General features: G+C 44.1%; 1 protein-coding gene across 2 annotated transcripts in view; it reads left to right on the top strand.

The window, feature by feature from the left end:
* SYNPR (synaptoporin) overlaps nt 1-17073 on the top strand; it is a 185051-nt gene that overhangs the window by 79886 nt on the left and 88092 nt on the right. The gene's annotated exons all lie outside the window — the stretch shown is intronic.

Below are 17073 nucleotides of genomic sequence, written 5' to 3'. Positions count from 1 at the left end.
ATAATTACATCAACAAAAGAGCTGGAAGGCTGAGTCATGACGAATCCATTTGGTTTTCTGTGGAAGCAGAAACATTTTAATTGGCCTTACCTCTAGTGCTCATTAACCTGTGTACAGTCAATGCTTGCATGTTGAGTTCAAGGAGAAACCAAATCCTGAAAAATATTGAGGAAAAAGAGCTTGCAAAAATGCCTACTTCTTGTGACAGATTTTTCTCAAGACAGACTATTTTGGCTTTTTACTGAAAGAGAGCCTTCCGCTTCTTGGATGCATTAACTCGGCTCAGCCAGCATCTTTATAAGAATTGGGTCTTTACATGCAAACTGACATAGGGTGCTGAGCTGAGACTCCATTTTCTTTGAAGGATTAGTTAATTGCAAAAAAAAAAAAAGCTTATTGTATTACCTTCTGCATGCTCTGATGACTGAGTGCATGCTCACTCTCCCATTGAGTCAGTGGCACAGCTCCCATTGACTTCATTAGTACACGATCAAACCCAATGTGTAGTAACCTGAAGCTCCAACTCAGACCGCAAAGCTGTATGTCCACATACCAGCATCCTATAGACAGGCTGAGTGCATGCTTCTCCCTGTGCTGATGTGCCAAAGAGGAGGGGCGGTAGCAGGAAACTTCATCCCCATATTCACGCCGTATGGGAGGATCTTGCTGCAAGTCAAGAAACTGCCTAGAGATTGGTTAATGTCCTTTTGCACAGCATATGCCCAAGACGGGACAGCCTGTGGATTGGATGACAAGTCTGTCCTCTCACCCAGCATGTATGCTGTGCTCTGTAGCTAGTGCTGAGTGGTGCTGGGCTTAGTTGCTGTTCAGAGGAGCAGCAAAGTGGTCTCTACAGCTTGGCCCTCATATGGAAATCGGTCCAGACCAGCAGGTGTCCTGCTGCCAGTGTTTCTGGCCCCCATTCCTGCACTGGCCACAGCAGAGTGTAACTCATATTACCACCCCATTTAACTGGCTTACGACTCCTTTATCTCTGTTCTAGTCATAGGATTTCTTCACCAAAAACAGCCCAAGGACTAGGCATCACTTGAGGTCTATTTCACCCTTCCGGTAACGTTATTAAAAAACACCTACTTCCCATGATTAAAAGTGATGTGGCAGTTAGGAGCCTAACTCCCATTGGCTTTCATGAGCTCCTATGCCCTTTGGTCACTTTTGAAAATAAGGCTTAAGTTCCTAGGTCATTTAGGCACTTTGGAAAATTCTAGCTGTAATGTTAATTTTAAAACTGTTTAACCCCTGAAATAGAGTGAGTGAGGTGGTTAAGGATGAGGCTGCAGGGTGTTCCCCACTACTGGGAGGATCAGGTCTTTGGAGAAGATCCTGCTTTGTTCTGTGTTTAAAATACCAAGTGAAGAAATGATAAAATACTGTAACAGAAACTGCTGGAGATGCCTAAATATTAAGCCTAAGGTGAGTGAGGCAGACCTAAAAAAATCCACTGATCAAAGAACTCGGGCCAGGCTGAAAGCACCATTTTGTTCCTTCTATGGCCACAGCATGCCCCATCCCTAACACTAGACCTAGCTGATTATTAGAGAAATGGTTGAAATCCCTCCCTGATAAAATAGGTTGCCTGCAATTTAATTGTTCAAGCTCTGAGCTAAAGTTTGCTGTGTTGCCGGGAAGAGCTAACATAGTGGCATGTCAAGAAGATGCCCTGAGCAACGTGTGATGCGGCTGGTGAAACAAGTTAGAACGTACAGGTTACAGCATAACGGGGAGTGTGGAAGAGTAGTTAGAGGTAAAAGATATTCCAGTCTTAAAAGGAGGGTTGAATTGTTTGAAAGTCTCTGAGGGACTGCGCTAGATGACCTGTCGAGGTCCCTTCCAATCCTACATTTCTATGATTTTGTGCTGTTAGAATGTGAGATTTCTGGATGAATCTCGCTAGATAAAGAGGATTCTGCCATTCTATTTATGGGAAGAAATAGTAGCGCAAGTGTTAGAATTACCTCTTCTTTTGGCTGGATTTAGAGAGCCTTCCTGGCAGAAATGAAGATTCCTGACCTATGATTGACAGACAATGTATCCAAAACAGAATTCTAGAGGGGAACCTCGAATACAAGAGTTTTAAAGCAATTTTCCTTTCTGAGCTTTGAGACTCATAACTGAAAATGAAAGAACAGAATCTTATTTTTTAAAGTCTTTGCTGAACTTGCTGAAGCATCACTACACAAGTCCAAACTCAAATTGGTTACAACAACTGAACTTTGCCCTTTCAGGATAACAGCTGTCCAAAGAAAATCAAAACAGGAACTGGAAGAAGTGAGTCCGAGAATTCTGAAAGGCTAACTGACTAAAGAATTACAAAGTGTGTTATATTGCCTGTGGATGGAATCTGAATTCTTCATTTAACAGGCTTCTATGTGAACTGGTATTTTGTGCTCCAGTTTTCCCCATCCTGTGCAGTGTTAATTTGTTAACTTGCTGTGCAATATTAAATAGCCTGAAGCTCTTATACATGTGTTGAAAATGTTACTCACTGAATATCCTTTTTGTTTCCATTTTATGTTTAAATAGAAAAATTTCTGCATCTAATTTTATGGTATCGTGTATGTTGCTAATTGGTCAGTTTTTACCATATGTCTCGTAATTGCTGGTATATTCGTCCCTCATCGCCCAAGACTTGCTGTATGTCGTAATGAAGACATAATGTGACACTTGGTTTTTATGTTCAGTACTTTTGTTCATAAAGGGTGAATTCACCCTTTATGTGCAGAAGGCAGAAAAGGCCTTTGCACCCCTTGTTTAGCCAGATTCATTTAAGTCACTAGGGCTTAAGTGGTGTGTAGGCCTTGTTTTAGTTCTCTGCATCTGAGTGAATTTGACCTACTATTTGGAATGCAACTATTAATGCTAGAGATGGCTGAAAACGAACTCTAGAATCAAACTCCCCTGAACTGGGAAGGGGATGACCTTTGGAATCTGTAACTGTATCAGAATTTCACTACCAGCTGCTAGTTATATAATGGAGTGGGAGGGAATCTACTACAGGAGACAAAATATGGATCCAGTTTTTTTTTCACTTGGGCCCATCTCTTGTGAGCCCATCTAGAACTGCTGCTTGATAACTGTGACAAGGAAGGACTCACCACAGCAGCACCTCCTGCTAGCTGTCCTGGGGATTAGCGCTGCTGGCCAGTGCCCCTCTTCTGGTGGTATCTCAGTGCTGTCACTTCTGCATCCCAGGACCGTGGCCTCATCTTCAGGACACAGCCCTCCGTCTGTGGCATGCTCAGTTCTCCCTGCATTTTGGGGACTCACAGTCCGCTGTCCAATCGCTTCCGTTCTCCCTGCATTTTGGGGGATCTGCAGTCCGCTGTCCAGTCACTTCCCTTAGTGGCAACTGCAGCCCATTGTCTGGTCACTTCCTCAGTGGCAACGGGGGGGGGGACCTGGGCCCACCCACCGCTCCATGTGCGAGCACAGGGACCCTGCAGATGGCTGCCATTTGCTGCATCCCCTCTGACTCCTCAATTCATTTCCCTAGGCCACTTCCCCATGGCCCTCAGCACCTACTTCATCCTTACCTCAGGGCTTCAGCCTGCCAGTTTTAGCAGCTAGCCAGGAGCTCTCCCTGCTGGCAGCACTGCTCTGTCCAGGGTGCTTGCACTCCTTCCTACTGCTAGGAGCCTAGGCTTTCCTCCTCCAGCTCCAGGCAGCTACTCAAACTGCTTTGCCCTGCAGCTCTTCTTATGTGGGCCTGCTGGGCCCTGACTGGCTGCTCTTCTCAGCCCTTCTCTGACTGGCTGCCTCTTGTGCACACTCCCTAGGGCTTCTTTTTACCTCTTAGAGCCCAGTGTGGGGCAGACGCTCCATCCCAATAACCTCCTACCATTATAATATATTATCAAACTTTGTGGTGTTAAAGATTTCTTGTGTGATTGAGTTATGTTCTGAGCCAGTGATTTGTACTTAAAAGCAATCATAAGAGCATTTAAAGAAAAGACCAAATGAATGTGAACTACATGACTCAATGAAATGTTAAGTATCGCCAAGATTTTTCTATTTTCCTTTTTGCTAAGAACTTTTTTGTACAGATATACACAATAGCTCAGAGTAGTTCATACTGAAAGTGTCTATTCCAAGTGCAGTAGTTGACTCCAAACATACCTCAAAGTCCCTTGAATTGTCTGATGCACAACACTAAGATGATGCAACTAAGTTTTATGCTGGAAAGTCATTTCTGGTTCTTACATGAAAGTCCTTCTTACAACTGTAATTATCAACTGTAAGTGACACTGACAGCCTAGAAACTTAAAGTTCTTTCCTACAGTAAAATATCTTCAGGCAACAGTAGAAGTTGGGAGAGCTATGCAAAACCTATCCTCTCCAATTGAAATCACTTCCTTTGATCTAATGCCTCATTTTAGCTTTCTCTGAAATCAAATAAAAAATGAAAATAGGGAAAAAGATATAAATGAGAACATGACAGGGCTGTTGCAGAATATTGTGTAACAGCAGAAGCTAAGAAGTTGGAAATGTTAAAGGTCTTTACTAGACCATGTTTGAAGTCCATTGTCTGGCAAAAACCAACTAACAAGCCATTCTAGCTATTATAAAAAATGTTTGAGATGTGACTTTACCTTTATTTATTAGTTGGAAAACTAAATGTTTGGGATTACTAAATAACTTCTCATTCTCTGTGGAAATGGGACATTTCATTTGCAGAACATAAAGCAATATATATTGGAAGATCAGGAAGTGCAGGAATGAGAACAGAATTCTGACAATGGCACCTTCTTATATCTTAAACCTGCACCTTATGCATATTCAGTTTATTATTTTTCTTTTTTTTTTATTACTCCACATTCTTGCTAGTCTTAACTTCACCCATCAGCACCCTTGTTATGCCTGGAGACTTCATAGGCATTCAGGCAGTTCGTGATTTTAAAGTTGCATTACATGCCACTTTGCAACATGCTTCAGCACCTGGGCCGACAGGGTAGTTTTAAGAATGAAGTGTCCATCTCAATTTTAAAATACAAATGTTCAGCTGAAGCTTCTAAACTCCATGCTCAAAAGTTCCTCATACAAATCTTGCTTTTGTGATTCCTAGTGGGAATTTGTGTGTGCAAAGTGAGTATTTAGGCACATGGCTACCCGATGTGTTCATCCAAGTATGCAAGAGCAGAGTTTGCCTGTTCTTTTGGGTTGTTCCTATGAACTGTTGTGTGTTCAAATATGTAGGGCAGTTTGGGGCCAGCTGAAAACTTGGTATTTAATGCTGCTGTTTTCATTGGTTTGTTACGTTCTTTGTTGTTTAGGCTTTATTTTTGTTAAATTGTTACACAGTGAATACTAGCATTGTGATTTCTCCTTTGGCTAGAATTAATCTTTGGCAGGTTATAACATATTTGGATTATTTTTTACATTTATTACTTACCCACATACCCCTCCATCATCTGAGACTCAGTGTTTTCTTAGCATTGATTTTTTTTTTGAGAGTGACAGAGATTTACCAGCTCCAGTGATGAAATGAGTTCTCTTCTAAATGATCAGATGACTTTGCTGGCTTCATGTAACTTTTTATGAATTTTCTCCATTGGCCTGTCACCATGGCCCAACCCGAAGTGACATGTAACCTCGACAGCTGTTACAGCAGTCAGAGTAATCTACCAGCTGGTAAAATACATGAATCTAATCTCAGTGCAGTAGCTGATTCTCTATAAAGAAAATTAGTTTGGAACTAGATGCGACATCAGACTTAATGTTCCGCCAACCAGCGTGGAAGGGTGGGCCCTTGTGCCACAATTTATAAAAATTTCACTCATTTATTTACAATTTTAGTTGCAAACCTAAAACTTGCACGAGATTTTTTGCAAAAAAGTTGACTAAGCTTTTATCCAGCATGGAAAATCCACTGCTCAAACATTCTAGCACAAACCATTAATGTGTTGTGTTCTGAGTTAGGCTTTGGAGTCATCTTCTTTTCTCTCTCTCTCAGAAGAGATTGTCTCAAAGAACCATCAGACCAAGCTATGTGGGGCCAAGTGTTCATTGCACAGTGCAGTGTGCTGTTTCTGAAAGAGTTTGATAGATTCTGAGACAGTTACTTTTCTACATAAGACATCTTTCCTCTACTTCTCATCATTAGCCAGACTTGCACAATAAACTAATAATAAGATAAAGCACATTGTTTGCACTAGGAAGACAATAAAGGAGTTTTGAATGATAGGAGTAGGATTTGAAGCTGGGGAGGGGGCCAGATTAGCACAGCTCTGTTAGCTGCAGATCTGACCCCCAACTGCTGAATGATGCTAAACAGGAAGCACGTTACGAAGTTGCAATAAAAATGTTACACTCCCGCTAGCAGCCGGAGCCCAGCTTTTGTACATGATGACAGATGAGGAACTAAACAACAGAAGCAGAAACCTGCAAAGTTTGTAAACTGCAGTCAGTGCAAGTCATTTAAGGGTTCCATTATCCCATCAGATCTGCCCGCATGACTTCCATTGTAGCTAATGGGAGTTCCATGGACTCCCCGGGAGGGGAGCCCCCCATGGTGCTTAGTATCTGTTTAGAAGTGAAGAAATCTACATGGCACATTTGTCCATTTGGAAATGAATTTTTGCAGCTGGTGAGATGTTTAGCTACAAGAGCAGGCAGTGGAGTACCAGCTTGGTTAGCCGTCTTGAGCCTCCACATTCAGCATACCTTCCTGCTTCGCTTCTGGCTAGCTGAATTGCACGAATGTGGACAGCTCCTTAAAGGGTGTGATGGAAGGTAAAAAAAAAAAGGCTTTCTATTGTATGTATCCTTCCCATGCCGAGTGAGGCAGTTTGTGTTAATTCCATATATTTCAGTAGTACCTAGAAGCACTAACTGAGATGGGGTCCTGCTCCGTGACTGGAGCTCCTAGGTGCTGTGGTATTACAAATGAATAATAACGGTGGCTCTGTTGTGCTCCGTGTATAGACACACCAGGAAAAACAGTGTCAGCCCTGAACAGCTTGCAAGTTAGGTAGACAGGATAGACAAAGGGTGAGTGAAAGGAAGGGTTCTTAACCACACGAGCCTCCTTTGTAATCTGACCCAGCAAATGTTTTTATTCCTAAAACTAGTGCTATCTTTAGAATACCGTCAGGATATCTGTCTAGCTATTTCTCTTGCTCCTTAATCCTTTGTTGTAACAGAATCTTTTAAATGCACCCTGGTCCATCCCCAGCACCCTGAGTATTATGAGTCTTGCGGATCTGAGCAGCGACTGCTGGCCTTGAGTTGTGTGTCTCTCTCCTGTTTACAAGCTCCCAAACTCGGGCAGCGCCAGGGAAGCACAGAGAGCTTGGGCTCCACTTGAAATTGTGATTTTTACTGTAGATTAATTACAACCAATTCTCTTTAAAGAAAAATCATTGCATTGTATTGTCATTTCATGTAGAGCCTGCCACAGTAGTGATAAAACACGGTGCAATCCTTTTAAAACGCAGGACAACAAATGTGCGTCTGGTGTTCCATTTGTCATCGCAGCTTGCCTACTCAAAGTGTCTAGTCAAAGAAAGTTGGATTAGTCAGAAGCCTTGGAACATGACCTGCAGCTTATTGGATTATGGCTCTGCAGAAGGAGCAAGTGCTGGAATCTGTTATTTTTTGAGATCGCCCTTCAGTTGACCCAGGAAAGCTGGGCTCCAGCTTCTGACGACCAACATATCCCATCAGGTGATGAGAGTGGAGACGGGACAGAAGGGAAAAGAGGCCCTGGACTGTGAAGATTGCTTTTGGCATCTTGAACAGAACTTCAAATCAAGTGTGTAGCCAGAGCCAGCGGGTGGCATGCAACACGGGTCCGGGATTCATGTCCCACCCTGCTCAGAAGGCAGGGCTCTATGTTCTGTCTTACGATGAGAGCTGCCCCGAGCTTTTATGAATAAAGAGAGAGGCTTGATGTTGAAGAAAAGCATCTTCATCTCATATGCTGTCCTAATCATTCAGTCTGCCCCGTGTGCAAAGATTGGGTGGAGTTGTCAGCTCGACCTATTGCTTGTATGAGTGATGCCTGTGCAGAGTGAAGCTGCCAGACTATCAAAAACAACCAGGTTTAGTATCCTAGATGCTGTGTAACTGTGTCAATTCCTTCCCTCTTTGTTCTTATACACTCACAATATTGATAACCAGTCGTGTAAAGTATTAACATACTGACAATGTGTGTGGCATCAACCTCTAATGGCTGGTCAGCCCTGTGGTCATTAGTGCCACTAGCTAATGAAGCTAACTCAAAACTCAGGTCTATGCTGAAGGGTCCAGATTCAGCAACTGCTGCTGAGCTGTTCCAAGGGTCTTTACAATTGCTTTTATCATCCATTGTCTTAAGGCACATTACCTGTCAATCATTCTGCACAGCGTACCCCTTTTACGTTTGAGGAAACTGAGACACAGAGGGAGGTTAGGTGATTTACTCAAGATCTCGCTGAGAGTTAGAGGCAGAATTGGACTAGAATCCAAGAGTCCTGATATCCAGTCTCTTGCCCCGATGACTAGAGCAGGGGGCCCAGTGTACTGGCCTGTTGTAAATTGTCATGGTCTTTGGTGGAAATATCCCAGTAGAAGCATCCCAGTTTCATCCTGGGTAGCCAGAAAAGTCTGGTATATTTGTTGGAATGAACAGACCAGCCAGTGAAAGCTGTTCTAACCTGGAGATCCCTGAATACAGTCCTTTCCTTTTTACTCCAGTAACCACCCTAGGGATGTGCACAAGTTCTAGTGTTTGTTGGTTTTTCTAAGATTTTTTTAATGCCTCAGGGAGTCATTTATGAGGCCAAAATAATGAGCAATCTACATCAGCCTTTCAGTTACTGTGCTACTTCATCCGCATAAATAATTCTTCGTGGTATAAATAAGAGCTTGTGGAAGAATGTGAACAAATGCCATGAAACTTGTGACCCGAATGCACTGTCCTAAACCAGTGAATAAAATAGTAGCTACCACTGTTTGGAGCTGGAAAGTCAGAGTGGTAAGGTTCCAAGTTAATGGGAGTGAGACAAACTAAGAAGTAGTGAGTTTCCATATCCACCTGAATGCTAACTGGTGTAGGAAGTGACAGTGGAGTTGTACTGCTACCTGCTTGGCTCTTGGAGAGAGTGACTTAATTCTGCTGGGTTATTTGTTGTGTTTCCTGTGAGTCCTATTGTCCTTAAGCATCAACTAGAACCATTTAGTTTTGACTCAAAGGTCCCCACAACAGCTCTCCTCTCCCTGCACCCCCATCACGCGCATTCTGGATCCAGGCAGGTGCTTTGTTGTGAGGATGATCTGCAGCAGAGCACACAAGGACGTTCCAGGTACAGACAGCAAGGAGAGGTGGTGACTGGCCTTCTGCCTTTTCCATTCAAAGAAGCGCATCAGCTCGTGGCATTACGGGGGTTGGACCTGGGAGTGGGAAGGAAGACCTGGTTTCTTGTGCTTGATGGCAGTTAAAAATAGGCAAGTGGAGTAGGACAGATCTTTAGTTGGTAGACGTTGGCATAGCCTCGTCAATGTCAATGGAGCCCTGCCTCCAAGGATCTTGTTCAGCATAAGTAGATCCTACATGCAGAGCTGCCATATTCTAGCTGGAGGCTGAAAAGGGAATTGGGTTTTGTTTCTCCCACTTTGCTCCTATGTGTCTCCCCAGTTTGTCACCTCTTCCTACCTCCTTTTCCACCAGCTGGATGATCCACATAAGCACAGTAATGCCTGTTCTCTGACTCCAGTTAAACATTGTGAGTCTTATCAGAGTAGTTGGGACCCTTGAAATACTACCAAATCGTGCTACCGGCCTCTAACCTCCAACCGGGTTTATTAATGCAGTCAAAACAGGCAGGACCCAACAGTTCCCTGATGGGTGGATCCTTTGAGCTATCTTTTCCACTAGTACCAGGGATATACCTTGTAAGCTGAAAATGAATGTTTGCTGGCCCATTTTACATATGGGTACCACCCAGGCACAGTCTATGTCCTCGTTCATGTCTCCATCTTCGCAGTTCAGTATGCACCAGTGTCCCAAAGACCGAAATCCTCATCGCCTAAACAAAGCCGGTGTTCAGAATGCCTTGCCCATAAGAGCTACGCGTGGTTGGAAGAAAAAGACCTCAGAACCAGGCAGCTCACCAACCTGCTGCTACTACAGTCCAGGGGAGGGGTTGTGGACATACTACTGACCATACAGGTGCTAAGGGCATTGTTATTATTAGGCGAAGGAGAACTTCCATCTTGCTCTAAAAATGAGGCAGCCATTAGTAGAGTCCCTCTGCCTCCAGGAGCCCATTGATTTAGGGGAGTTGTCAATATAATGAAAACGAAGGCAGGAGCCAGACCTGGCTCAGTCTGTATCTTTTCTTAGGGTACGTCTACTCTGCAGATAAAAACCTGCAGCTGGCCTGTGCCAGCTGACCCAGGCTCCCGGGGCTCGGGCTAAGGGGCTGTGTAATTGCAGTGTAGACGTTCAGGCTCAGACTGGAGCCCAGGCTCTAGGACCCTGCGAGATCGGATGATCCTAGAGTTCATGCGAGCGTCTACACTGCAATTAAACAGCCCCTGTGAGCCGGGCTCAGCTGGCATGGGCCAGCCGTGGGTATCTAAGTGTAGTGTAGCTGTACCCCTAGAGAGACGTGCGGGGGAGTTATTCCAGCATTTGGGCCATAGGAATTCCTGCCCAGCTGCAATCGTGCAGTGCTAAATGAGTGTGTTTAGAATGTGAAGTGGTTATACATATTTACATTCTGTTCTCCCTCCATGTGCAGCACTGCAACTCCCAGTACAGTGCTCTTCTGTTCGCCCCCCCCCATCCTTTCCGCCCGTTGTCTTCCAGCTAGACTGACCCTTCTCCTGGATGTATTCGCCCCGGTACTCAGCACTCTCTGCAGCCCAGAAGGCCGTATTTTGCAGTCTGCTGAATCAAGCCCTGAGTACTGAAGAAGGCAATGAGCAATTCAGTGTAAGCACATCTGTTTACTTTTTCAGAGGCTTGGTCAAGGGAACTAATCTAACAAGCAGCTGTATAATTAGTGGAAATTGGTATCAGTGCTCATATTTGTTGTATAATCCGTTTCAGTCAGAAATCTCATAGCACTTAAGGGGGGGAGGATCGACTCATTCCGCATCTTTAACAATAACAGACCTAAAAGTGGCAATTGTTCAACAAAACAGACTCCAGTGTGAAGCTGCAGAACTGGATACCGTCAGATTAGGCCTAAGTAAAGATGGGAGTGGTTTTTCCCCAATATTAATTTCTTCCTACTGTTAGTCACATCTTCTTGCCAGCTGTCTATAATGGGCCACTACCACTTCAGAAGTGATTTTTCCTCCCTTAGTGTCCTGCTGTTAATTGATTTATCTCATTAGACTGACTTCACATTTGCTAAAGCAACCCCCATCCTTTCATGTATTTCTACCTGCTCCTGTATTTTCACTTCATGCATCTGATGAAGTGGGTTTTAGCCCACAAAAGCTTATGCCCAAATAAATTTGTTAGCCTCTAAGGTGCCATAAGGACTCCTCATTGTTTTTACTGATACAGACTAACGTGGCTACCGCTCTGAAACCTATCAGTGTCTTTGTCGCTTGCCAAGTTAAAACGTGCTAAGTTGGACACAGGTGGGCTGCTAAGTGTGGCGAGAAATAATAGAGACTATTAGTTTTAGCCTGAAATAAATTGGCTGTCCAGCTGTAGTTGCTGTAGAGAGGAAGTTGAATGTTAATTAGATGCCAGCAGTAATTGTAGTGATTATGTACTTTTTGAGTAGCTGTTGGGAATAGCGCGATTTACATCCAAAGGGTAATGTGAACGACATGCTAATTGCTTTAAGGGAAAAAGGAAAGCACTCTGTTTTACTAAAGAAATTGTAGTGAAACAAAGCTACAGGGAGCTAAAAAGAGCTGCAAATAGAGTGACCAGATGTCCCGATTTTATACAGACAGTCCCGATTTTTGTGTCTTTTTCTTATATAGGCTCCTATTACCCCCCATGCCCATCCCGATTTTTCACATTTACTGTCTGGTCACCCTAGCTGCAAAAGTGGCTCAATGTAATTACTGAGTAGCTGCAAGAGTAGCTGCATATTGGAGAAAGTAGGGGAAAATGTTTTGGTGTTGCTGCAATATTTTCTGCTTTACTGTATTCCTTAGTTATCATCCGATGTCTCATGGAAGGGTGTCCATTTCTGCATGGTTTTTCGATAATGTGAGATGGGTTCAGCTTTGATAAGCATTGGCGGATCCATGACCATTGTGTCTTCATGACTTCTGGATCTCACATGCACGGTTAACAAGTGAAAAGCAGCCTTCCCATATCCAGCCCTGTGAACATTCAGCCGGGGATCTGAAAGAGCCCAGCTTCAGTCTTTCTGGCTCATGCACAACACCATTAAAGAGTCTGCACTTGTTACTTGATTAACTGTTCTGTGCATAGCACACAGAGCAGAAAAGGATCCAGGCTGGTCTCTGTTCTGTAGTCCTGGTGGGAGTAAAACTTTAATTTTAGGGCTTAATACTGAAAACTTGTACATGACTGACTTTACTCAGGTGACCAGGTGCACTGACTTCAACAGTACTACTTGCCCAAGTAAAGTCATTCATGTATGTAAGTGTTTGTAAGATTGGGCCCTTAGTAAAGTAACTCCACTGACTCTGAAGATGCCTAGGGACTAAGATTGGGCCCTTAGTAAAGTAATTCCACTGACTCGGAAGATGCCTAGGGAGCAGTTTACTGAGTAAAAGGATGGCAGTTTACATTGTCAATCTTCAGAGCAGGTCAGTACTTTAAAACCAGACATCGTGTGGAAATGAACACTTCATTTTCCAAGTCTTACAGAGTCCAGCAGAGCCTTCCTGGAGCTAACACTCAAGAGACACTTCTCCAACTAAATATTCAATTCAAACAAGCATTAACAGACCCAGAATTTCCTTTCTAGTTCTGGATATTTTGTCAATGGGAACTTTATCAGTTGGGTTAATAACATTTAATAATACAGTTCTTTAAAAAAATAAAACCAAACACTTTTGTCCATCCTGTTTGCAGTGATAATATATATCTGAGTAAGATGTAGGAGACTTCATTAGAGGAGATCTCTGGACCAGAGGAGAATAGATATGGAGAGGACACCTTTGATGACCTCAACAGACCTCCACCAGGAGGAGGGATAGCTCAGTGGTTTGAGCATTGGCTTGCTAAACCCAGGGTTGTGAGTTCAGTCTTTGAGAGGGCCGTTTGGGGATTGGTCCTGCTTTGAGCTGGGGGTTGGACTAGATGATCTCTTGAGGTCTCTTCCAACCCTAATAATCTATGATTCTGTGTCACAAAGGGAACATATTCTTGTAAGGCTGAATCCTATGAGATATTACTGCCTCCTGGTGAGGGGTTCAGTTTAAAAAAAAAACAAAAACAGTCCTCCACTATGAGTAGATGCCTCTAGGTCAAGCAACACAGCAGTCTCTGAACAAACCACATATTCTGCTCCTAACCTGAGGGGAAGTTCTGGGCTGCTCCTCTGACAGCAGAAGGGAAGAGAGGACAAAGAGATGCTCCCTTTTGTTTGGGAGAAAAGCAAACCATAGGCTTTAACATGAACCACACAAAATCTTGTCAAAGTTTATACAGCCTAAAAAATAACCTGTGCAGATTCTATATGTCTTGAAGAGCTGAGCGAAACTGTTTGCAAACATTCAATCAAAGAACATTATTGGCCATATTCCAGTAGCACTAAGAGACCTCTACCAAAATCAAGGGCCCATCATGCTGGACATTGCACAGACACACAGTAGGAGACAGTCCCAGCCTCAAAATATAGACTGGCAAAAGTTGGTGAGAATAAGGATTGTTATCCCCAGTTTACCAGAGGGAAAGTGAGGCACAGATAGATGTGGTGCACGCAAGCCTGTCCTTCCTTTCAAAGCCACTTTGAATTTGCTTTGTTTGTTTTCAGGTGCATTTGGTGTTGCTTTTCACAGTCATTGCCAGAAATTTTCATGGAAACAGAATTTTGAGTGAGTCTGAGATAATATGAGCAGAAAGGGAATTTTATATTTCACACCCTAAACCAGACTCTGAGGCCATGCTATGCTGGCACAGTTACAGCACTACCATTAGATGCTTCCTACATTGACAGAAGGGTTTTTTCCATTTCTCTGAGAGATGGTAGCTAGCTTGGCAGAAAAATTCTTCCATCGACCTAGCCACGTCTACACTGAGGATGGGGTTGACTTAACTATGACACTCAAGGTGTGAAATCTTTCACAACCCTGAGTGATGTAGCTAGGTCAATCTAATTTTTAAGTGTAGACCAGGACTAACAGTTACGCTTATACAGTCAGGGAATAGAATCAAGACCGTACAACCTGGGTGTCTAATCAAACATAGTTGAAATGTGCGAGGTGTTGGTTATCGTATAATCTGAGTAAACAGCTCCCAAGTAATCTCTAGGCCAAGAATTATTTGCAATATAGTTTTGCATAAGAAATCACAAAAATCACTGGCAAGTCACATGTAGAAAAGAACAATGTGTTGATTACATTATTGTACTGTAAATGATTTGCTCAGATCTAATATATTGTATGTCCTTTCACAGTATAAAATCTTTCCTCAGGGATTCTTGGAATGTGGTGGTCCCTATAATCCCAGTGCTATACTGTGAATTTTCTCAGGGTCCCTATCTTCATGAAATAATAGGAAACTCTTGAATATTCTACCTAACAACATGTGCACAAGTCTAACACCAGTGAAATGATTTCCATAGAAAATCTACGATGGTTGAACTTGGACAAACCCACTGTTTTGTAGGAAAAAGATGCTCCAGGAAATGTTCTCCCTTAAGAACTTGTACCACCGCTTCTCACAAACATAGAAAACACGTCATTTCCCTTCAGTCACAGGGGACATACAGGTCTCCTGCCTCTGATCCTACTGTTAATACTGCTTGAGAGGCTTATGCTGTTGGTGACCAGATATAGCCTTTCTTTTCTTTTGACCAGGTCACATTATTCTGTCTTCAGGAGATTGTTGGGTTTCGCATATGTCAGCGCTGTACAGGATTCCGCCCTATGAGATTACCGCACACCCTTGCATTTCGTGATAATAAAATATATAGAGCAGTGATGTCATACATAGCATTGAAATAGACATCTAACTCATTGCTGTGTCCGGGTCCTGCATCCACCTCAGGTCTTTCATGGCTTTTCAGTGCCACTCTCCCATCTGCCTGCTTCCTAGAAAGACCAAGCCTTTTGCTGGATGTCCTAGCCATTACCTCGCTCCTACTTCCCTTCCTCCTTCAGGCACGAACCCACTTTCTCTAGGGTGCTCAATGGCAAAGGTTTCCTGCCCAGCTTCAAATATAACATTTCCTAATTTCCTCCATCCAGGAAAGATAGTCTCCTAGATCAGTGGTTCTCAAGCTGGGGCCGCCGCTTGTTCAGAGAAAGCCCTGGCGGGCCGGGCCGGTTTACCTGCCACGTCTGCAGGTTCGGCTGATTGCAGCTCCCACTGGCCATGGTTTGCCACTCCAGGCCAATGGGGGCTGCAGGAAGGGCAGCCAGCACATCCCTCGGCCCACGCCACTTCACGCAGCCTCCATTGGCCTGGAGCAGCGAACCGCAGCCAGTGGGAGCCGCGATCGGCTGAACCTGCGGACTTGGCAGGTAAACAAACTGGCCCAGCCCGCCAGGGGCTTTCCCTGAAGAAGCAGCGGACCGGCTTTGAGAACCACTGTCTTAGATGGATTATTTTATTGCTTCTGAAAGGTTGAATGAAAAGCATATGGCAAGATAAATGTTTTGCTTTCATGTTCATAATCCCTGCTCGAACTAGATTTAATCTTAACGTGAACTGTTTTTCGTTTAACATGTCAACTGAAACAGTATCTTACACTGTTGCATGCAGTGTTGTTGTAGCCATGTCGGTCCCAGAACATTAGAGAGATGAGGGCGGGGAGGTATTATCTTTTATTGGACTAACTTCTGTTGGGGAGACAAGCTTTTCTGTCTCTCTCACTGACAGAAGCTGATCCAATAAAAGGTATTACCTCCCCCACCTCGTCCCAATAGGCCTCTACATTTCACCATTTCCTTTGCAAGACTTAATTCTTGGCATAGGTAAAGTCAGAGCAACCCAAACTTTCATACAAGCTCAAGCCCTTACAAAGAAATTTGAAGGGTTAGGATCACAGGTGCCAACTTTCTAATTTCCCCGGGGCTGCTCAACCCCTCCCCCCACTCTGCCCCAAGCGTGCCCCATTCCACCCCTTCCCCAAGATGCGCCCCCGCCTTTTCCCGCCCCACTCCTCCCTCCCCCCCCTCAGTGCTTCCTGCACGCCGCTAAACAGCCGATCACTAGCAGGTGGGAGGCGCTGGGGAGGAGGGGGGTGGAGCTGATTTCTTTTTCTGTTGGTGCTTCAGCCCCGGAGCACCCACGGAGTTGACGCCTGTGGTTAGAGTGACTCTGATTTATTCTGGTGGTTACAGATACTGTGTTTTCCCTTTTCAGGCTCCTCTGTAAGGATCTGCTGCTGAATGTCAGGGAGTTCCTGAAACACACGATGCCACAACAGGAAGGGCACCAAGGGATAGCCGGGGACTTTTATTTCTTACCTAGATAGCAGACAAGCACGCTAGGTACTCCACAGAAGAACATGAAGATGCGTTTTCATCTGCATGGACACAATGCAAACCCCAAGGCCTGTGGGAGGTGGGAGGAATCAGGACCTCTCAAGAAGTGCTCACCACTTCCAGCCCCAAGGTGTATGCAGTTCATACCTTAAGGCCAGTGTTTTCCAAAGTGGCCACAGACATGGTTGTGTGTCCAACTTGATGGTTAGCTTGGGCAAAAACAGAGCATGAAGCATCAGTGACCCCTTTAGAAAAGGCTGATCCAAATCATCAAGAATTATGTGGGTTTTGTTGTCTAGTTTTTACAGCCCAGCCATTGCCATTCATCCTCTTGTTGCCCTCCAGGTACCCTGGCTGCTCCCGTTTTCCCTTTCCTCCCCAACAATCCTCTCCTCCTCCTTTTCCCCCCACCTGACACTCTGACCTGGGAGAGAATCAAAGGATCCCAACAAATGTCCAAAGAACGTCCCTATG

This window comes from Gopherus evgoodei, chromosome 7 (genome assembly GCF_007399415.2).
Source record: "Gopherus evgoodei ecotype Sinaloan lineage chromosome 7, rGopEvg1_v1.p, whole genome shotgun sequence".
Taxonomy (NCBI): Eukaryota; Metazoa; Chordata; order Testudines; family Testudinidae; genus Gopherus; species Gopherus evgoodei.
This window is presented reverse-complemented; position numbering and strand designations above follow the sequence as displayed.